The sequence below is a fragment of the Phocoena phocoena genome, chromosome 12 (genome assembly GCF_963924675.1).
Source record: "Phocoena phocoena chromosome 12, mPhoPho1.1, whole genome shotgun sequence".
Lineage (NCBI taxonomy): Eukaryota > Metazoa > Chordata > Mammalia > Artiodactyla > Phocoenidae > Phocoena > Phocoena phocoena.
In genome coordinates, this window is record NC_089230.1 from 85,968,108 (window position 1) to 85,991,708 (window position 23,601).

A 23,601-nucleotide genomic window follows, 5' to 3' on the forward strand; every position below is an offset into this window, starting at 1 on the left:
CAAAACACTTTGCCTGAGTCCTGCCCTGTTGCCCACAGCAGGGAAATTTAAAATGCACTCTTGTATTGCTAACTTGTTCTCCTCTGACACACTTTTCCAGCTTTTTCACATTAGCTTTCTGGGATCATCTCCAAATAAAGTATTAACCTCATATCTTCCCCCACCCTGAACACTCTTTAATTTATTGGACTCTTCATCTACCTTTTTTTTTTTTAACTTTGGAAAACTCTTTTTGTCTATAAGATGAAACAATTCCTTTAAATATTTTTATCTGGGCTTCCCTGGTGGTGCAGTGGTTGAGAGTCCACCTGCCGATGCAGGGGACACGGGTTCCTGCCCCGGTCCAGGAAGATCCCACAAGCCGCAGAGCGGCTGGGCCCGTGAGCCACGGCCGCTGAGCCTGCGCGTCTGGAGCCTGTGCTCCGCAACGAGAGAGGCCACAACAGTAAGAGGCCCACGTACCGAAAAAAAAAAATATATATATATATATTTTTTTCTCATAACCATGGCCATTTTAAATACCAAAACAAAGTATTTTGGTTCCACTTGGTGATGACAAACATATTCCTTGTTTTCAGAAAAATAAATAAGTGTATTGTTCTCAGCTATAATTTCATTTTACGATTATTTAACTTGAAATGACTTTTAATGTTTACACGTTCCAGCCTCAAATACTCAAGCCATTATCTTATCAGTGTCAAAGCATCCATTACCTTCAAAACCTGTTGTCTTCCTTTTCCCTGTGATTAATATTGGGCTAGCTATTACCTGTCCCTACTTCGTAACATTTTTATCCTTCTAAGATCATCTCTGTACATCAGGAGTAAGAATCATGGAAACTGCATTTTCCATATTCTCTCAGCAGCAGATATCTGGCTTGGATTCTACTAATAAAAGGCTTTTTCTTAAAATGTGGAAGGTGGCAACAGAAAGGAATTAAGCAAATACAAGCGTTTCAGCAGAGGGCAGACAACAGGTTGCACACTGGCCCAGGTATCCCCCTATAAATCAGGCTACTTAGATGTTGCAGGCAGCTGAGATTAGGAACGATTATTTTTTATGATTCTGCCTTTCCCAGATTATTGGAAAGTCAGGGGCCTTTTACTTTGACTTTCACTTCCCAAACCCTTTCAAAATCTCTTTCTCCCTGTATTAAATCCCTTTCTGTTTGAAATACTGAGAATGTATTTTATTTTCCTGAAAAAATGTCTGAGTGGTTGTAAAGTCATTTTAAAAAAATTGAAGATTTGGGCTATTTTATCTTGTTTTGTTATTGTAGCTGTTGTTGGAAACATCTAATTTATAATGTATGTGGATTCTTTACTCAATTTTAATATATATATATTTTCCATTTCTCAGATTATTTCTATCCCAGGGGTATGCAGACGACTGCCTGTAAGCTCACTATGGCCACGCTCCGTCACGGGCACATTGTCTATAGCTACACTTGAATTGCAATGTCAGATGTGCGCAGTTGTGACACAGACTGCATGATCCCACCTCCCAAACCGAATATATTCACTATAAGGAAGGACCTTTAAAGAAAAAGTATTCAGACCACTATTCTAGACCAATTTTTGTGGTTGTTAATATGTTGTACATCCCTGTCCAGTATAAAAGATGAGTTGATTATCTTCATTGTAACACTCTTGTGGCAAATTTGATAACAAGATCCTGCTGCCCTAAAAGTAACAGAAATTTGAAGTCATATGTATCAGGAATAGAAAATTATAGGCCAGAAAACAGGAGACTTGCAAATGAATTTTGAGGAACAAGACCAAATATGTATAATCCTAGCTAAGATTTGCTGAGTGGTTCAGAAGTGGCCAGCATTGTGCTAGATCTCTGTAAAGCATTAAGTCATGTAATCCTTATATCACTTTGACATAGTTGCTATGTAACCAATGAAACAAGAAAAGAGAATATGTTTCCTATGGTTACATAACTAGTTAGTAGCTGGCATTGAATTCAAGTCTGATACCAAACTCTGCAGTGTACCTATTGCTAATTGTTAAAATACTTGCTGTGATGAAGAACCAAGGGTTTTTTTTTTTTTTTTGCTGCTGTTGTTTTTGTTTTTTGGTACGCGGGCCTCTAACTGTTGTGACCTCTCCCGTTGCAGACCACAGGCTCCGAACGCGCATGCTCAGCGGCCATGGCTCACAGGCTCAGCCGCTCCGTGGGATGTGGGATCTTCTCGGACCGGGGCACAAACCTGCATCCCCTGCGTTGGCAGGCGGACTCTCAACCACTGCACCACCAGGGAAGCCCGAACCAATGTATTTTTATGAGAGTGTTTTTTACACAACGCTATGATACGTTACATCATTTCACACTGAAATCCAGAAAGTGAAATTCAGTTACTCAGCACCACCAGTCATGCTACTGACATCATTTAAATTCTGTGTATTGTAATAGTGGCTCAAACCCGCACTATTGTAACATTTTTAAAAATGAAGACTTGGTGTGATTTCAGAAAGCAGCTGCAAGAGTGTATTCTCCATCCTGTCAAGTCCTTCTCTAGGTAATTCCTCTGACTAGGCTCTACTAATTATATACATAGATTACATAGTTTAACAGTGTTTGATGAGCACATGTATCTAATTAGAGAAGTGCCACCAATCTGGGGGAAATGAATCAGGGGCTCCATGTTAAATTCTGTCTAAATGTGGTGGGTACTCAGGGTGCAATTTTCTATGCTGATAAAAAACTCAATATTTTTTTCCTTGAAACTGGAAAAGTAATTTCTATACATGACACCAGAGATCATTTGAAATGAAATTCAGAAAACCAGAGAACAATTTGGCTGCCTTCACTTTTTGCTGGAAAGTAGCCCCTTCTCAGGATTCAGATTTTTCCCTGAGGGCATATTTTTAGACCTTGTAGAGGGCTGGATAACATCAAATTATAGTGATGGCACAGCTTTAGAATACTTACATGAACATGCAAGCTTTTCAATTTTAAAAGAATTTTTAAATTCTCAGTACAGTAAGGCATTAGTGATACATCTTGAGAATGGGTAAATAAATCACCATCTTGATAACCTTGAAATGGTTATCCTGTATTAAATACATATCAACACATAAGCTTTGAAGTAATGTTGCTATGTATACCAACTGATTTTTTTGAGAATTGAATGAATGAGTAAATGATATGGCTAAATTAAATATTTGGAAACTGTAGTTACGGAGAACCATTTTCAGAAAACATATCAATCAATAAAATATTGATAATAAACTTATTCTAGTCAATGAAGTGACATTCTCTGGAAGTACATAGATCATTTTGACTGAAGGTGCTACACATATGTATGATTTCCTCAACAGGTAGATAGCTGTAGCACATAATTTAACTTATAAAACTTTTTTTTTTTGCTTCTCAACAACATTATTTTTCAGAGGAATTTAGTGTTGTGCTCATAAAAGTGACAGAATTTTTTTTTCCATTTAGTAAAATTATCCAACTGCCAATATCTAGGGCCATAAGCTTTAACCTTGTTTGTGTAACAGCTGGTACACAGGGTCTGTTAAGGATTTGAAACCCCTACATTATTTTAGCAACTAATTACTCTAAACTGCCATATCTAAGGTTCTTTCCACTCCTGTTGAGAAGATGTACAATTGATTTGCTCTTATTAGAATCTTGAACAGCATAAGAAAAATTGTCAAAATTCCAAAAGATAAATTTTATTTGATTGGATAGAAAGTCATTAATTTTAATTATTTCTGACACCTTCTGCATTATGCTCTGAGTATCTCAAGAGAAAAGAGAGAACTCATCTGCTTTAAGAGTAGTTTATTGAGAGTGACATGCTATTGTCATTATCTGAGAACCCTAAAAGCCTAATTGAAAAATCTAGGAAAATAATGAAAAACATAGTCTAAATGAAATTCATTTGTGCAAAGTGAGATACCATGTCAAATATTTTAGTAGTTACTAAAATATTTTTCTTAAGTGCACATAAAATACAAAATTTCATTCAACAACTATTTTTCCGAAATACAAGTTGTAAATTGTCAAATTTAAAATACGAAGCGGTTCTCAAACAACTGTATTTAGATGTGAGGTCATTGTATATAAGTTATGGTTAATACATGGCATCCATTTATCTTGGCATAGGAAAATGCTCAGTTGCCTCTTATGATGACATCAGCATATATCAGTTTGAAATGACACAGCTGTTAAGATGGTACATAATTAAGCAGAGTTACAATCACAACTGTTTATTCAAGGATCTCTGTCAATGGGGACATAGAACAAAACATGATTCAGAGAAGGCAGTTGTGAATACACCAGTGGTTAGAATTTTCATTAGTAGTGAGGATGGGTTAAGTTTACAAATCACCTGAAAATGTGTGAAGAAGGCTGAGGAAAAGGCAGCCTCCACAGGGAAAGTCACTGTTGAAAACTTAAACAGTTATCTGCAACAATGGGGGGAAATGAACAATAAATACAGGTTAGAGATTGCACCCAACTTAGACAAAAAAACTATCAGAAACAGAATTTTGGAGGAAGGCTAGTTATATTTTATGGTATATATATATATATATATATATATATATATATATATATATATGATTATTAAATTGAGCAAAACATAAAAACACAAGTACAACAGAATGCAGAGCACAGAGTTCTGAGGTATAACTTTGAGGCACTACTAATTTATGTACATGAAATCTAAGGGCCTTATATTGATTCCTCTTCTTCCTTCTACTTGACTGAGGAATAATTGTCTCAAATCTTCTCCATTTCACTATGAGGACTGTAATATCTATTGATCACATGAATGCCAAACACTTTACTCACATTTTTTGTTTGCCTTAGGACCCCTCATTCTTACTTACAAACCTTTCTTAAGTGTGACTGAACATTACCTAGCCGACTGCATTAACTTCTGCTCTGACACGTACATGCCGATCAAGCTATATGTGCCTCTGTCCCATGCCTTCAGTGACTGAACTTGGATCCTTTCTCTCCCCCAAATCACAAAAGAATGCCATGGTCTTTCCTCACTCAGTCCTAGTACTCCCCACCCTTCAAGAATCATCTTGGCTCTTGCTTCTTTAAGAAATAAAATGTCACTCAATCTGGTCTATGTGAGGACAAGACTGTAGAATTACTAAATTCTATAGACATGAAAGGAAACTTCATGAACACCCAGCAACAATCCTGTCCTTAGGCAGATATGGAACTAAAACTCATGTGTAAGATGAGTTGAATCATCTACTAGTGGAAGGGTGGTCCTTTCCTTTTCTGTAATTTCCGTGACGTTTATTGTTTAATTGGCAAGGGAAAACTGTGTAGTCTTCTAAAGAGAGCCCAGGCACTTGACACAAATGGGCTTAAAAACCTAATCCGCTAATTATCAGTTTTGTGATCTTACAAAGTTAGTCTTAATCTTGTTAATCTTTAAAATGGCAACGATTAAAAATACTCCAAAATGTTATTGCAAAGATTCAATGAGATAACGGAGGTGATTTCTCTATCACACTGCCTTGTACACAGTTGGTGTTAGAAACTAAATGATGGCTTAATTTGCACATGTTTTGTTTTCCTAACATGTGTACGCTCTTCTAAGCTCTTAGTAGTATTTTTACTTTTTTCACTGTATTACTCTCATCAACTAACCCAATCATTACCTATTAAGCACTTAATACATAATTATTCAGTAGATTTGTGTCCGTTTATGTTTTTTCTTGTTATCCTCTTATTCAAAGTCTGTTCACAAAGGACACAGAGAACCTGAGAGTTTACAAGAGCATTCACTTACCAGCTGAAAACTCATACCTTAACTAAACATAACTAAACCGACTAAACATAGCTAAATGAAACTACAACATCAGGGATTTTGTGGCTTGGATAAAATATGTATGACTACCAAGCATACATCTACCAATATCAATAGGTGTTGTCATCTTCCATTTAAAGTAATGCAAGAGAAAATGAACTTTGTAATATTGAGGAGAACTTTTCTTGAATCTGATATTGTTAAGCATTGGAGAGTTTTATGAAATTACATTTTATAAGAATTTGTATTAGATCTTTAAAAGGAGACAGATTCTTACTTGTTTCTAACTCTTTAGTGGCAGGACTCTTGTACAACTAGACTAACATTCTTAATGGATTAATGCTAGTGTTGCTACATGGTGGTAATAAGGGTAGAGGTACTAGAAGAAGATGCTGCTAACATCAAGCAGAATTTCTGTAACTAACTGATTTTGCACAGTGTTTCCTTCAGTATTGTTCTGTTACCTTAAATGTCATAAAGTGGATTTGAGCATGGAGTGAATTACATGAACACTCAATACTCATGTGATCTCTGATTCTATAACCTAGGACAAAATTCATAAAATACCCTCATAGGAATACTTTGTAAAGAAAATATAGATACTAATTGGTCCGTTAGAAAAACTTGCAAATAGCTGTAATTATGTGTTCATAAATGACATCAACGCTAAGTGGTAAGTCTAATGCATCATGAATATGCAGAGTATGGAACTAATGTAATTTCAAAAATCAATAAGTAAAATGTTTAATATTATTCTATGCTTCTCTGTGCACAAATTGCTGCTCAGGTATTTTACTATGTGGCACTAAGATTGGGATTTCAAGTATATTGATATGTTTTCTTTAAGTAGACACTGAATAAATGAAACTCCCATATTTAAAACCAAGGGTCAAGACAAGAAAAATACTAGGTTGAATATTTTTTATATTGTTATGTAGGAAAAATGACGATTTTTAGGTTTAAGGTGTCCTTCGTTGCCTTTTTCAAACATTTTGCCATTTGATCCCAACTGAATTTTCCCCTAAGGTTAAGAACACATGAGAGACATTTTAAAGTCATGAAGCTTATGGCCTTTGTCACAGAGTAATAACTTCAAGATGATTTGAAGCCCAAGATACTTAAATAAGAGCGGTCAAACATTATTTTTCTTTTACTGAGAGAATATTTCTGCTCATACCAGTTGCCAAAACATATCTATTCAGTGAAATATTATGGATACTTAAGCTGTGAAAGTCCTTTTTAATGTGTTCTCAGAGGTTCCAAATATTTGCCATAACTCTCTTTGCCTTTCCTTACACATTGCAGGATAGAATTGAGAATTGTCTGTTGAGATATATGCCCTTAATGAGGAAAAGATCAAAGTCTCACTAAGGAACTGCAAAGAAGAGATCTAACCCTCACAATCCATTAAATCAAGGCATCGTTTCTCAGGTCAGACACCTTGCCATGAATTCTGTCCCCACTGTACTTCCTGGAAAGAACACTTATTTTCCACCACTGTTGAAGGCGCTTCTCTCTCTGCCCTGAGTGCCAACATTCTTGTCCTCAGGCCTCACCAACCTGGTTTCTTTGGCCTTTTCTCCTAGGGCCCATTTCTCTGGTTGTTAATCATTTTTACTACTCCTCTTTGGTCTCTTTCCAAATTCTCTTTATCATGATTCAGTTAGAAATGTCAAATGAAACCCACTATGATAAGAAATATTTGACCAGCGCTGGAGTTAAGAAGAAAATGTCTTCTGCGATTTACACAGACACTACTTCCCTGAAGTATCCTTAGTGAAGGATTAAGGAGAGTGGAACTTGGAATTCTTAAGGTTTGGCCTTAAAATGGCAGAATTAGGGTATTGTAACTATAGTAAGAGCTGGAATGGTGAAACAGATTCAAACTGTGCAGGAAGCAAAACACTGAGAATAAAATATAGAAAGCAAATACCAATGTGATGCCCTATGGGCAGAATCAGAAGTAAAATGAGAGACTAAGTTAAGTATCAAGAACCAGGAGGAAAGTGAAATGCAAGGGGAGAGGGCCTCATGAATGTCATGGTGAAGTTAAAGTATTTCTGGTTCATCATTATTTGTTTATAATTTTATTGAAATACAGTTGATTTACAATGTTTTGTTAGTTTCAGGTGTACAGCAAAGTGATTCCGTTATATAATAACGGCCATTTTTCAGTTATTAACTTATTTAAAGTTGATTTCCTTGCAATTATTCCACATGATTTGCGTATTAAAATTTTCATCTGTGTAAGAGAAATCCTCAATCTCAAAAATCTCTCCCAAAGAGCCTTTCATTTTGAGATTTAGTCAAAGCAGAGATGTTATTTTACCGATATGAGGCAATTACAATGGCACTTCTCTTCTTGCCTATGGCATGTAAACATGAGGCTAGTAATCTTGTCTGTTTTATTCACTGTTGTATTGTCAGTACCTTGAACACTGTGGCAGCTCAATAAGTGAATGGATAATATTCTTCTCTGCTTTCCTGACTTGCTGACTTGGTGATGCTCCATCCTCACCTGAACCAACTGAAAGATGCAAGACTCAACCTTGACAGCCCTGCCTCCTTTGCCTTATTCTCTCAACCAGTCATTCACCAAGTCCAGAAGTGTCAACGTTCCACTCTGACCCCTCCTCACCATTTCTTTCATGTTTGACTTATTTTTGCTGTTTTAACTACTCACCTGATTCACTGAAATGGGCTTAGCATTCACCCTTTCTCACTGCACATAATTTTCCAAAATGCTGTCTGAATAATCAGGGTAATCTTTCTAAAATACAAGTATGATTGTGACACAACCCAACTTTAACAGTGTCATCATATTTGATGTTTAGAAAAGCCACTGTGCTAGCACATGGGCTCCTGGCCACACCCCCAGTTCATTTTCCAGCTCTTCTTTCCTCTGGTCCTATTTTACTGCCAAGTATATTGTAACTTGTACATCATTAAGCTGTTGTACATGTTATTTCATCCATCTAAAATTCCAATACGTCTTTCCCTCCTTTTCTCTAATTTCTATCCAATTAACATCTTTATCTTTTACTCAGTGGCAGTTAACGCTTTGGACCACATATCTCTGCTTACAAATATTTCTTCATTTGGATTTCCAAGAATTTATGCTCCCTGGCATTTTCTCATATTCCAGTTACAGCTCTTCTGGGTGTCCTTTTATGGTTTCAACTATTCTAATACTTTATCTATGAAAATATGAAATACCGATGGCTCTCAGGAGCCAGATCTAAACCCTAATTTCATTTAATTCTACATTTCCTTTATGGTAAGTCTAATCCAAGGTATGGCTTCAACTTTCTTTTTATTTTTTTCTGCTGAGATCTCACTAAATTATATTTGCTACTTGGACATCCTCCTGATGTGTTAAACTTGATACATCCACCTGGATTATTCTCAGGCACCTTAACCAACACATTTAAGCATGCACGCATTTAACCTGTTTTCTCTGCACGTTTTATCCTCTTGGTTGCTCAGGAAAAAACTGTGACCCTCCCTCTCCCTCACCTGGATTCTCTAACTTTTGTCTGTTCCCGTGGCCACCACTCCAGTTCCAAGCATCAGTATCTCACTCTCTCACCTAGAATTTTAATACCACCTGCAACCCCCCAGAGCCAAAGTTATAACAAATGTGATGGTATCACTTCACTTCTTAAATCCTCTCTCTTAGACTAAAAGAAAAACATGAATGTTGCTTTAAGACCTCTGACATTTCACTACATAGACCTTAACTTTTTGCTAATTCTCCGCTCTCCATTCAGTTAATTCATGATAGTCATAATGCCATTGATTTGTCCTTTGTAGAAAAGTGTTGCAACAGCTATTCATGTATAAGGTTCTTTTCCAAGTTGCAAGCATCTTAAAGACAGAATACTTCCAACATAGTATCTGGCATTTATTAAATGTCTGGTAAATATTTGTTGAATGAGTGCAGGAACCAAAGCAGAAGGCTATAAAAGGAGGTGCATTAGTATTATGACTAGAATTTTTATGCCATAAGGACACAATCTAAACATTATTTGTGTGAAAAGAATATCTCTTTAAATAGAAAAATAAGGGATAGTTTCACTTTCTATCACATCTATTATTATCCTCATTATTTTTATGATAATCTTTGTGTTTACCACTACATTAACCACTTTACAAATACTATTATCCATTATTATTCAGATAAACCCAGTGAAGTAGGTACTATTATCAATCCTATTTAATAAATGATGAAACTAATATTCAATGATGTTAAATAACTTCCCATTAATATCAAGTGTATATTACATATTGAAGCCAAGACATGAATATTCTATCTGCTGTTCAATCTCTTTTACAAACACAGGATTTTCTTTGCCTATATTTACATTTATTCTCTCTTTTGCATTCCTCTCCTGCAATAGTGAATAGCTCAGGATATATTGCCTTATTGCTTTACCTCTGTGTGAATTTAACTTTTATGTTAAAGCTTTTCTTTCCTATCTGTGGTTAGAAATAACTCTTTTTATTCCTTCCCTCCCTCCCTCCCTCCCTTCTCCCTTCCCTTCCCTTCCTTTCCCTTCCCTTTCCTTCCTTCCTTCCTTCCTTTACCTCATTCATCACATATTCATTTAATACATACTAAAAGATACTTCACTAAGTCTTGAGATCAAAATATACTTCCTAAAGTCTCTTCCACTTCTATCATCACTCCTCAAGTTCCACACTGACTACTCACAATTCTTGTGAATTTTAATTAGAACCTCGTGTCTTTTTAATGAAGGTTGTGCTTAAAAACTGTCCATTACTTTCCATTAAATTTAGAATAAATCTCCATTGATTTGCATTTCCTCCAAAACCCCCTCAGGAGTTTACCTTACCTACTCTCTGATCTTTTCTCACATCACCTTCACTCTCCCTCACTTGCTGCAGTCACACAGATTCTTCACTAGGCCAAGCTCCTTCTTCTCCAGGACCTTGTGAAGACTAGCCCCTTTTATGGAGCATCTTCCCTGACATTGTGACCATTGTTTCCTCTTCCCATCCTAGGTATGAACTTCAATGTCTCTCTCTCAGATTTTCTTTATGACCATCCAAGCTAAAGTATGTCCCCAGCCCATTCATTCTCTCCTAGCTTTCTTCCCAGTTTTCCTAAGTTGTCACTAGGTATTTTGGTGTTCATTCATCTGCTTATTAGATGTCTCCCAGCCTGGACTGAAAACTACAAGTCAGGAACCATGTCTACTTTGTTTACCATATTGTAGAATCATTTTACATTGGCTCTGGTCAATGAGGATTCATTGGTTAAGTGAAGAAATATAGTTTTGCAGTTCCAGATGTTGAAGTAAACTTCATATATGTTGGGTCTTCTTGCATCCCTGAAAGAAATATGATTCAAGGTGTGAAAAGAAAATGCTTTGGTCCCTTTCTCCTGCTCATAAGTTGGCATGCAAGCACAGACCCTCAGGTCTTGGTACCAAGTTAGAATACCCAGGTTTTGCTCTTTATCAGATACTGAGAGCAAAGTGATGGGATGCAGTAAGACATTCCATGCAAATGGAAATCGAAAGAAAGATAGAGTAGCAATTCTCGTATCAGATAAAATAACTTTAAAATAAAGATTACTACAAGAGACAAAGAAAGACACTACATAATGATCAAGAGATCAATCCAAAAAGAAGATATAAAATCGTAAATATTTATGCACCCAACATAGGAGCACCTCAATACATAAGGCAAATGCTAACAGCCATAAAAGGGGAAATTGACAGTAACACAATTGTAGTAAGGGACTTTAACACCCCACTTTCACAAATGGACAGATCAACCAAAATGAAAATAAATAAGGAAACACAAGCTTTAAATGACACATTAAATAAGATGGACTTAACTGATATTTATAGAACATTCCATCAAGAAACAAAAGAATATGCTTTCTTTTCAAGTGCTCACGGAACATTCTCCAGGATAGAACATATCTTGGGTCACAAAGCCTTGGTAAATATAAGAAAATTGAAATTGTATCAAGTATCTTTTCTAAATACAATGCTATGAGACTAGATATCAATTATAGGGGAAAAAAACTGTAAAAAATACAAACACGTAGAGGCTAAACAATACACTACTAAATAACCAAGAGATCACTGAAGAAGTCAGAGAGGAAAGCAAAAATTACCTAGAAACAAATGACAATGAAAACACGACGACCCAAAACCTATGGGATGCAGCAAAATCAGTTTTAAGAGGGAAGTCTATAACAATACAATCCTACCTCAAAAAACAAGAAAAGTCTCAGATAAACAACCTAACCTTACACCTAAAGCAATTAGAGAAAGAAGAACAAAAAGAAAACCCAAAGTTAGCAGAAGGAAATAAATCATAAAGATCAGTTCAGAAATAAATGAAGAAGATGGCGGAAGAGTAAGACGCGGAGATCACCTTCCTCCCCACAGATACATCAGAAATGCTTCTACATGTGGAACAACTCCTACAGAACACCTACTGAACACTGACAGAAGACCTCAGACCTCCCAAAAGGCAAGAAACTCCCCACGTATCTGGGTAGGGCAAAAGAATAAACAGAGACAAAAGGATAGGTGCAGGACCTGCACCAGTGGAAGGGAGCTGTGAAGGAGGAAAGGTTTCCACACACACTAAGAAACCCCTTTGACGGCGGAGACTGCAGGTGGTAGAGGGGGAAAGCTTCGGAGCCATGGAGGAGAGCACAGCAACAGGGGTGTGGGGGGCAAAGTGGAGAGATTCCCACACAATCGGTGCCAAAGAGCACTCACCAGCCCGAGAGGCTTGTCTGCTCACCTGCCGGGGTGGGCGGGGGCTGGGAGCTGAGGCTCGAGCTTCGGTCAGAGCGCCGGGAGAGGACTAGGGTTGGCGTCGTAAACACAGCCTGCTGGGGGTTAGTGCACCACGGCTAGACGGGAAGGAGTCTGGGGAAAAGTCTGGACCTGGCGAAGAGGCAAGAGACTTTTTCTTCCCCCTTTGTTTCCTGGTGTGGGAGGAAAGGGGATTAAGATCGCTGCTTAAAGGAGCTCCAGAGATGGGCGTGAGCCGCGGCTAAAAGCACGGACCCCAGACACGGGCATGAGACGCTAAGGCTGTTGCTGCCACCACCAAGAAGCCTGTGTGTGAGCACAGCTCACTCTGTACACCTCCCCTCCCAGAAGCCTGTGCAGCCCGCCACCGCCAGGGTCCAAGGATCCAGGGACAACTTCCCCGGGAGAATGCACGGCACACCTCAGGCTGGTGCAATGTCATGCCAGCCTCTGCTGCCGGAGGCTCGCCCCACACACCGTACCCCTCCCTCCCCCCAGCCTCAGTGAGCCAGAGTCCCAGAATCAGCGGCTCCTTTAACCCCATCCTGTCTGAGCGAAGAACAGAGGCCCTCCGGCGACCTACACACAGAGGCGGGGCCAAATCCAAAGCTGAGCTCCGGGAGCTGTGAGAACAAAGAAGAGAAAGGGAAATCTCTCCCAGCAGCCTCAGAAGCAGCAGATTAAAGCTCCACAATCAACTTGATGCACCTGCATCTGTGGAATACATGAATAGACAACAAATCACCCCAAATTGAGGAGGTGGACTTTGAGAGCAAGATTTATGATTTTTTCCCCTTTTCCTCATTTTGTGAGTGTGTATGTGTATGCTTCTGTGTAAGATTTTGTCTGTATAGCTTTGCTTCCACCATTCGTCCTAGGGTTCCATACGTCTGCTTTTTTTTTTTTCTTAATAATTATTTTTTATTTTAATAACTTTATTTTATTTTATCTTACTTTTTTAAAGTTTACTTTGCCTTCTTTGTTTCTTTCTTGTTTTCCTTCCTTCCCTCCTTCCTTCCTTCCTCCCTCCCTCCCTCCCTCCCTCCTTTCTTTCTTTCTTTCTTTCCTTTTTTCTTTCTTTCTTTCTTTCTTTCTTTCTTTCTTGCTTTCTTTCTTTCTTTCTTTCTTTCTTTCTTTCTTTCTTTCTTTCCTTCTACTTCTACTAACTCTTTCTTTCTACTTTTTCTCTCTTTTATACTGACCGGTGTGGATGAAAAGCTCTTGGTGCTGCAGCCAGGAGTCAGCGCTGTGACTCTGAGGTGGGAGAGCCAACTTCAGGACACTGTTCCACAAGAGACCTCCCAGATCCACCTAATATCAAACAGCAAAAATCTCCCAGAGATCTCCATATCAACACCAGAAGCCAGTTTCACTCAACGACCAGCAAGCTAAAGTGCTGGACACCCTATGCCAAACAACTAGCAAGACAGGAACACAACCCCACCCATTAGCAGAGAGGCTGCCTAAAATCATAATAAGTCCACAGACACCCCAAAACACACCAACAGACGTGGATTTGCCCACCAGAAAGGCAAGATCCAGCCTCATCCACCGGAACACAGGCACTAGTCCCCTCCACCAGGAAGCCTACACAACCCACTGAACCAACCATAGCCTTTGGGGACAGACACCAAAAACAATGGGAACTATGAACCTGAAGCCTGCAAAAAGGAGACCCCAAACACACTAAGATAAGCAAAATGAGTAGACAGGAAAACACACAGCAGTTGAAGGAGCAAGGTAAAAACCCACAAGACCTAAAAAATGAAGAGGAAATAGGCAGTCTACCTGAAAAAGAATTCAGAATAATGATTGTAAAGATGATCCAAAATCTTGCAAATAGAATAGACAAAATGCAAGAAACATTTACAAAGGACCTAGAAGAACTAAAGATGAAACAAGCAATGATGAACAGCACAATAAATGAAATTATACATACTCTAGATAGGATCAATAGCAGAATAACTGAGGCAGAAGAACGGATAAGTGACCTGGAAGATATAATAGTGGAAATAACCACTGCAGAGCAGAATAAAGAAAAAAGAATGAAAAGAACTGAGGACAGTCGCAGAGACCTCTGGGACAACATAAAACACACCAACATTCGAATTATAGGGGTTCCAGAAGAAGAAGAGAAAAAGAAAGGGGCTGAGAAAATATTTGAAGAGATTATAGTTGAAAACTTCCCTAATATGGGAAAGGAAATAGTTAATCAAGTCCAGTAAGCACAGATAGTACCATACAGGATAAATCCAAGGAGAAACACGCCAAGACGCATATTAATCAAACTGTCAAAAATTAAATACAAAGAAAACCTATTAAAAGCAGCAAGGGAAAAACAACAAATAACACACAAGGGAATCCCCATAAGGTTAACAGCTGATCTTTCAGCAGAAACTCTACAAGACAGAAGGGATTGGCAGGACATATTTAAAGTGATGAAGGAGAAATACCTGCAACGAAGATTACTCTACCCAGCAAGGATCTCATTCAGATTTGATGGAGAAATTAAAACCTTTACAGACAAACAAAAGCTGAGAGAGTTCAGCACCACTAAACCAGCTTTACAACAAATGCTAAAGGAACTTCTCAACGCAAGAAACACAAGAGAAGGAAAAGACATACAATAACTGACCCAGAACAATTTAGAAAATGGGAATAAGAACATACATACCAATAACTACTTTAAATGTAAATGGAATAAATGCTCCCATCAAAAGACACAGATTGGCTGAATGGATACAAAAACAAGACCCGTATATATGCTGTCTACAAGAGACCCACTTGAGACCTAGAGACACATACAGACTGAAAGTAAGGGGATGGAAAAAGATATTCTATGCAAATGGAAACCAAAAGAAAGCTAGAGTAGCAATTCTCATATCAGACAAAATAGACTTGAAAATAAAGACTATTAGAAGAGACAAAGAAGGGCACTACATAATGATCAAGGGATCGATCCAAGAAGAAGATATAGCAATTATAAATATGTAAGCTCCCAACATAGGAGCACCTAAATACATAAGGCAAATACTAACAGCCATAAAAGGGGAAATCGACAGTAACACATTCATAATAGGGGACTTTAACACCTCACTCTCACCAATGGACATATCATCCAAAATGAAAATAAATAAGGAAACACACACTTCAAATGATACATTAAACAAGATGGACTTAATTGATATTTATAGGACATTCCATCCAAAAACAACAGAATACACATTTTTCTCAAGTGCTCATGGAACATTCTCCAAGATAGAGCATATCTTGGGTCACAAATCAAGCCTTGGTAAATTTAAGAAAATTGAAATTGTATCAAGTATCTTTTCCGACCACTATGCTATGAGACTAGATATCAATTACAGGAAAAGATCTGTAAAAATACAAACACATGGAGGCTAAAGAATACACTACATAATAACAAAGTGATCCCTGAAGAAATCAAAGAGGAAATAAAAAAATACCTAGAAACAAATGACAATGGAGACACAATGACCCAAAATCTATGGGATGCAGCAAAAGCAGTTCTAAGAGGGAAGTTTATAGCAATGCAATCCTACCTTAAGAAACAGGAAACATCTCGAATAAACAACCTAAATTTGAACCTAAAGCAATTAGAGAACAAAGAACAAAAAAAACCCCAAAGTTAGCAGAAGGAAAGAAAGGGACATATAGTTTTCTGAGGCAAGAGCCCTCTGTGTCCCCCTTTGTCTGGCAATGCAATAATGCTATCCTTCTCTTCTCCACCCAAAACTCTGTCTCTGAGATTCGATTCAGCACCAGTGTACATAGGAGCTGAGCTTTTGGCATCACTACTTCATTACTTCCTTAATAATGTAGAGGAAGTATGATGATTGTATTGAAACAAAGGATGTTGTGGCCATCACACCATCAGCCACTGTAGCCTCTCAGATTGTGCACCCTCAGGGGATTCAGGATGGAAAAAAATAGGATTTTGGCTCTAGATAATTAAGGTGCGTGCATATCAAATGAACGATTTCAATGAGTCCAGACTCTTGCATTTTCCCATATACAGAGAAGCACTAAATTCCTTAACTTGAGATGTCTGCTTTTCTTTCATTAATGAAACTGAGCAGGACCCTGTGGAGTCCTCCTGGACAAAAGAGCTTTTCTGTGTCTCCCATTGTTGTGTCTGCAGGAAGTAGGGTTCATTCAGCCTCCTTGATCTTCTCTGAGTCCCAAAGGGCAGGTTCAAACAGGTGCTAATCAGAGAAGGGACAGAATGAAGAAACAAGGGAGGAACAGTCAAGAAACAACAGTGCAGCCTTGGGACAGGGCCCTGGTTCCTCCTCAAGAGGTATACATAACAATACCTTTGAGCTCTTCTTCAGGAACTAAGGCCCCCACCCAAGTGGAAGATGGTAACTTCAGGCTGAGCACAAGATTGCTGGAGCACTGCCCTATTACCTCACCATCAGCCAATCAGAAGAAAGTTACACACTCTGCAGCCCTCACCCCAAATTTTTCCTTTAAATACTCCCTGAAAACCACTGGGTAGTCTGGGATATTTGAACATGAGTCACCTGTTCTCCTTGCTTGGCTCTGCAATAAACCTTTTTCTACTCCAAACTCTGACATTTTGTTTTGTTTGGCCTCACTGCGTCAGGCACAAGAATAAGTTTGGTAACATTAACAGTAATCTTTTGATGTTCCAACTACTTGGCCTTTGTTGCAAAAATTCCTGTATGTCCTGGCTCCCCCCTTATCTTTTTGGAGCAGTCCCTCAGAGTGATGTGAGAAGCCACCTTCTGGGCTTAAGTCCTCAGAAAGTCTGTTGAATAGATCATAATTCTCAGCTTTTAGATTGTGTATTTGTTTTCAGTCCACAATAGAATTAAGTAAAATAATGATCTGTCCCTGTTCTAAACTTTCTATCTTCCTTATAGAAGACATTATGGTTTGATTATGATTTTAAAAACCTGGGTTTGTATCCTGATTATGGCTACTTGAGTTCATCACATAGTATAGTTTTGCTTCATATTTTTTAATATTAAACTGAAAATTATCCTTCCTTGTAGATGTAGGGGAGCAAAATATGCCGCCCCCAAATATATCTGGCATTTTAATTATTTTAAGCTGATTATTTTCTAAGAGCAGATATAGGAAAAATTCTGAATACCAAGCAGCAGTTACCCTTTGTAAGAAAATTTTGCATTTGTAAGGGTGTCTCCCTCTATACCAGGAAGAGGAGGATGACAAAATTCTTCTTAACAATGGAAAAAACAATGACAAATCTGCATAACAACCTTATCCTTGTTTACTCTGATTTTCCTAGTCACCTCCCATACCTGACTCTCCTCACCCTCAACCTCTTTTGTTTTTAACTAAAGATGGTATTTAATGTGAGAGCTTTGGCCATTTTGGTGAGTTCCTCGTGTTTTCTGGGTCTCTCCCATGTATACATGGTATTAAACTTTTATTTGATTTTCTCCTGTTAATCTATCTCAAGTCAATTTAGTCAACTTAGACCAGCCAGAAGGACGTAGAAAGGTGTAGAGAAATTTTTCCCTCCCTTATACAGTATATTTAGGAGACCTAAAGAGTAAACGTATGTGACTGTACCTAAAAATTACCTTTCTCATAAAAGGGTCTGAATAAAGAGAGTGAAATCTGAATTTAATTCTGAAGCAGAAGTCAAATTTTAAAAATAAATATAAATAAGACATATATTCATTCAGTCATACATATTTATTGAGCATCTGCTATATATCACTGCAAAGCACTGCAGATGAAACTGAACAGAACTGTGGGACTCCTGGGCATGGAAGCCTTTCTGTGTCTCCTGTTTCTTGTTTGTAGGAAGTAGGCTTCAGCCTCCATGACCTTCCCTGAGTTCCAAAGAGCAGGTTCAAACATTTGTTAATCCAGGGAAGGGAGGGGATACAGAGGCAAGGGAGGAGCAGTCAATAAACAGTAGTGCAGCCTTGGGGCAGGGTCCTGGTTCCACCTCAAGGGATACACTTCACAAAATCTTTAAGCTCTTCTGCAGAATTAAAACCCCCAACAAATGGAAGATGTTAACTACTTGATGAAACATTCTTCATTCCAGAGAGAAGGTCACAGTTTAATAGCCTCTAGAACCACATAAGCTCATCAGGAGACCACCTGAGTCCAGATTGAAGGAGTGCAGGCCCTGCACACACCCTGATCCTTATCAGTAACCCCACCCTTGAACCATTGCTGGAAAACTCCTCACCAAATCCCCTAGGTAGGGACACACAATTTTTGAGGGTGCAAGCCTACTGTGTCCCCCTTTGCCTGACAAAGAAATAAAGCAATTCTTTTCTACTTCACCCAAAACTCTGTCTCCAAGATTCAATTTGGCATCGGTGCACAGTGACCAAGTTTTCAACATCAGGGATACATGAGTAAATGATAATATTCAAAAAAAAAAAACAACAACAACAAAAAAAGAGAGTATCTCTGTCCTCACAGACCTTAGAATATTAGTGAGATTCTATAGAAACAATAAAAATAACTTTGCTGAAGCCAATTTCTTTATGACATAAGACGTTTCACTAAAAGTTTTTCTCATGGCAGATGTGCACAATCTTAGTTAAAAATATTGACAGGAATGTCTCTGTAAAAAACAGAGAAGGTAGCCTTTAGCACTGTCATATAATAACAGGTTCACTGATTTTCTTTTCTTGTCAACCCCCTGATTATGAGAAATGGTAGCATCCAAAAGACATATGCTAAAGGACAATAAAAACAAGGGGAAAAGAAGATCTCATTTATCTGGTAAATAAAGGTTTCTGAACCTGCTTGAAGAGAATTTTGGTTTGAACAAACACTTCGGATGTCAGGATAATTCAGAGTGGCAACCAGCGAATATCCAATGTTTCACATGGTCAACTAAGCCAAACTCAGCTTTGTAAGTTTGTCTATCACTAATTGCAAAGTAGGAGAAAGCTCAACTAATGGTTGCAATTCCAGGTGAGAATTCCAGAGTCTAGACTGCATGACTTTTCATGGACAGCAGGTCTATTTTGGGCGTCATAACTGAAACGTTTTACTTTTTCTTGTTGATTAACAAGGCTCACATGTGATATTTTCACTAGAACTCATCTCCATTATATCTACAATCTTATCAGGAGGAGCTCTACCTGAAATATAATTATAGAGCTATATATTTTCTTCATTAAAAATTAAAATAGGGGCTTCCCTGGTGGTGCAGTGGTTAGGAGTCCACTTGCCTGTGTGGAGGAAGTGGGTTCAAGCCCTGGTCCAGGAAGATCCCACAAGCCACAGAGTAACTAAGCCCCTGCACCACAAGTACTGAGCCTGTGCTCTAGAGCTCACAAGCCACAACTACTGATCCCACATACCACAACTACTGAAGCCTATGCAGCTAGAGCCCATGCTCTGCAACAAGAGAAGCCACTGCAATGAGAAGCCTGTGCACTGCAATGAAGAGTAGTCCCCACTTGCTACAACTAGAGAAAGCCCATGCACAGCAAAAAGACCCAACGCAGTCCAAAAAAAATTAATTAAATAAATAAATTAATTAAAAAATATTAAAATAATAAGCACATCACACTGAATCTCAGAGTTCAGTTGTTTAAAAATCTGATTACCAAAACAACATAGTAGGTACAAAATTATCTATCTAAAAAATGTTTCTAATATTTAGAAACCATAAAGGATACCACCCAAAGTACTTATTAAATCCGAGTGCAATAAAATTAATTTGATTTATTGAAGATGTGTATGAAAAATATTGCCTGCCATATTAGTAAACAAAGGATGTTGCAGCCATCAAGCCATCACAGTACCCCCTCCCCAGGTGAGCCCTGAGGGAACTCAAGATGGAAACAGGATGACCACCATCAAGCCCTCAGTCCCTGCAACCACCCCCAAAAAATGCACCCCGAGGAGACTCAGGATGAGAAAACACAGGATACAAGCCCCAGATAACTGAGGTACATGTCAAAGGAATGATTTCAATGAGCCCAGACTCTTGCATCTTCCCACACATAGAGAAGCACTAATTTTGCAAGAGTCCCCCATTCTCCTTGCTTAGTCCTGCAATAAACTGCTCCGAACTCCAGTGTTTTGGTCTGTTTGGCCTCGCTGTGGGTAGGGCACACTGGTTTAATCCTCTCCCAGTCTCAGTCTGCAATCTCCATGTACTGGAGTCTGCTGATTTAGTCCTCTGTTGGGAATTGCTGATGGTGCTTATAGGGCCTCCTATTGGACAGTTTGCAGTTAAGTCTAAACCCCTGCCCTTGGTTTTGTCCCCACATCCTTGGTTGGGAACTGTTGGTGGCAACTGCCATTATCCATTTGTTTGGAATCAGGTTGCAGTCCCCAGTCTTGGGTGCCTGCTTGTTCAATCCTGTCCCCCATCCCTGGTTCTTCGATTACTTCTAGTGTTCACAGTTCTATCTCCTCAGTTACTGCTGGTTTCTGTTGATGTGCACATGAGGTAAAGGCGATTGCTAAAAGCATATCTTGGAAGCCAAAGAGCTTAAGTGTTACTTTGGCTCTGAGAAAAATCGAAGGCCTAGATAAAAGAAACAGAATCCTTTATATCCCAAGACTTGAGTGTGCCACCTTCCTGCACACCTGCTTATTTTATGTTTAACCATTATTGTCCCAGAAGCTGCAGGTATCTTAGATGGCAAGATTTTACTAAAAACAACCTAAAATTAAAATGGTCATTATAAGGAAATTCCCAATAGATAAGATCATTTTAAAAAAGTGCACTTAAAAGCAAAGACTCCAAAATCAAACAGAATGGAATGTCTATTTTAACTTGTATGCAGAAGCCTCTAAAAGTTTTTGAAATTCCAAAATAGCTTCATTGAAAGAATCATTGCAAATGGCTAATAAAAAATTAAAGATATAAAAATGTACTTAAGCAAAAGCTACAACCCAATTATTTGGGAACCTGGAAACAACTGTCTTTTTATTGTAAATCTATGCAGGGCCAAAGATATGGCTCTAGAAGTTCAGGGTTCCTTTGATTTTTAATTTACTTTTTTCCTGCCAATCCCCCAAACCTCAACTATTCCTCTCAAAATGCTTGAAAAGGTCAGGACATTGGAAACAGAATTGCCCTGCACTTATTCTCTGCCTTTGTGATTTGTGTACATTTCCTACTCACATCTTCTCTAGGACTTAAGAGCAATTCTTTGGAAAACAAATTTTAGGGAGAAGTTTCTCATCAGACAAGGAAAAGAAAAAAAAAAAGAAAGAAAGAAAGGAAAGGAGGTATTTGAAAATTGAGCTAATGAGAAATCTTACAAATCTTTTCCCAAAGTATTAGTAAATATAAACTCTCTATTTACAACAGTCTATACGGTGTGTGTGTGTGTGTGTGTGTGTGTGTGTGTGTGTGTGTGTGTGTGTGTGTGTATAAGGTAAGTGATGCTTTCCTACCTCGGAATGATATTGTTAAAATTAATTTTGAAAAGAGTCCTATTTAGCTGGTTTGAAGGCAAGTTCTTGTGAGGATGGGGCATTAACAGAAACTAATCAAAATCCTTTTAAATTTCATGTGGTCTGAGACAATCTTCAGTAAATAAAAGTTAAAGTTTGCTGGTTTAATTCAAACAGACATGTATTTAAAGTTATCAACACTGAATATAATGCAAATAAAAAACTTTTATTCTAACTAATAAGTTCATCTTTTTTTTTTTTTTTTTTTTTGCAGTACGCGGGCCTCTCACTGCTGTGGCCTCTCCCATTGCGGAGCACAGGCTCCGGACGCGCAGGCTCAACGACCATGGCTCACGGGCCCAGCCACTCCGCGACATGTGGGATCTTCCCGGACCGGGGCACGAACCCGTGTCCTCTGCATCAGCAGGCAGACTCTCAACCACTGCGCCACCAGGGAAGCCCATAATAAGTTCATCTTATCTCTGTTAGAAAATTTGTCAGCAAAAATAACTTAGAATGATGGCTGATTTTGTCTAATGTCTCAAGATTTTGTGGGTACTCTAAACATAGTTGCTGGGAGCAAATAATTTAGATAGATGTAAGTAGGATAAGACTTTACAGATATAAACTTTTAACAAAAATTATATTTTATGGTATGTGCCCTTAAAAATAACTTCCAAAATCATTTTGGTAACTTGAAACTTTAGAGTCATGCTAAATTAAATTCAATGATAGAAGTTTATTAAATATCTTATAGACTGAAACAAACAAACAAACAAAACATGCCCAACATAAGAGCTGTGAGTTAAGTTTTATTTGGGGAATTACTGAGGACTGTAGCCCAGGAGACAGCCTCTCAGACAGCTCTGAGGAACTGCTCCAAAGAGGTAGAGCAGGAGGTCAGTATATACATGATTTTGGTGACGGGGGTACCTGAAATCAAACACACATCTTGGTAGAAGGTTTCTGCTAGTCACAAGAAGCAGATGTCTGTGTTAATGATTTTAGTGCTGTTCTAGGTATGAGAAGATGCAAGAAGTTGGGTTTAAAATTTTTCTTCTAAAAATATCTAAGTATCTGAAGGTCTGTTCTGCTGGTTTTTCCCGGAGCACAGAATACCTTATTCCTAATTTCCACCCTGAACTCCTTTCCAGGGGTGTTGAAGGTCAGCAACTGCAGTGGCAAGAGATCAAATTCCTGTAGAGGAAGTTGGTGAGTGATATTCTTTATTTGGCATCTAGGCCATTTCCAAATAGGATAAGGTAAAATAGTGAAATATTAATTACTGAACATAGTCTTTACTACTCTTGATTTCTTATTATAGAGGAAAAATATTTGGGCCTATTTAGTGCCATGCTGAGAAATTTTCTATGAAAATGTACATGTTTTACAAGTTTGCCGATCTTCAGAATGCTAATGTAAAGAATACTCATTATTTCTTATTTTTCACTAGAAATTAGGGTTTCTAAGGATTAAAAATTCTAGTATATATAATTGAAGAAAAATAGGATATGTTTCTGGCTAAGAATAATTATGAGGAATGAAGATACATTATTGTTAAAGGAAATGAGAGTGATTTTACCTAAACTAGAGCTT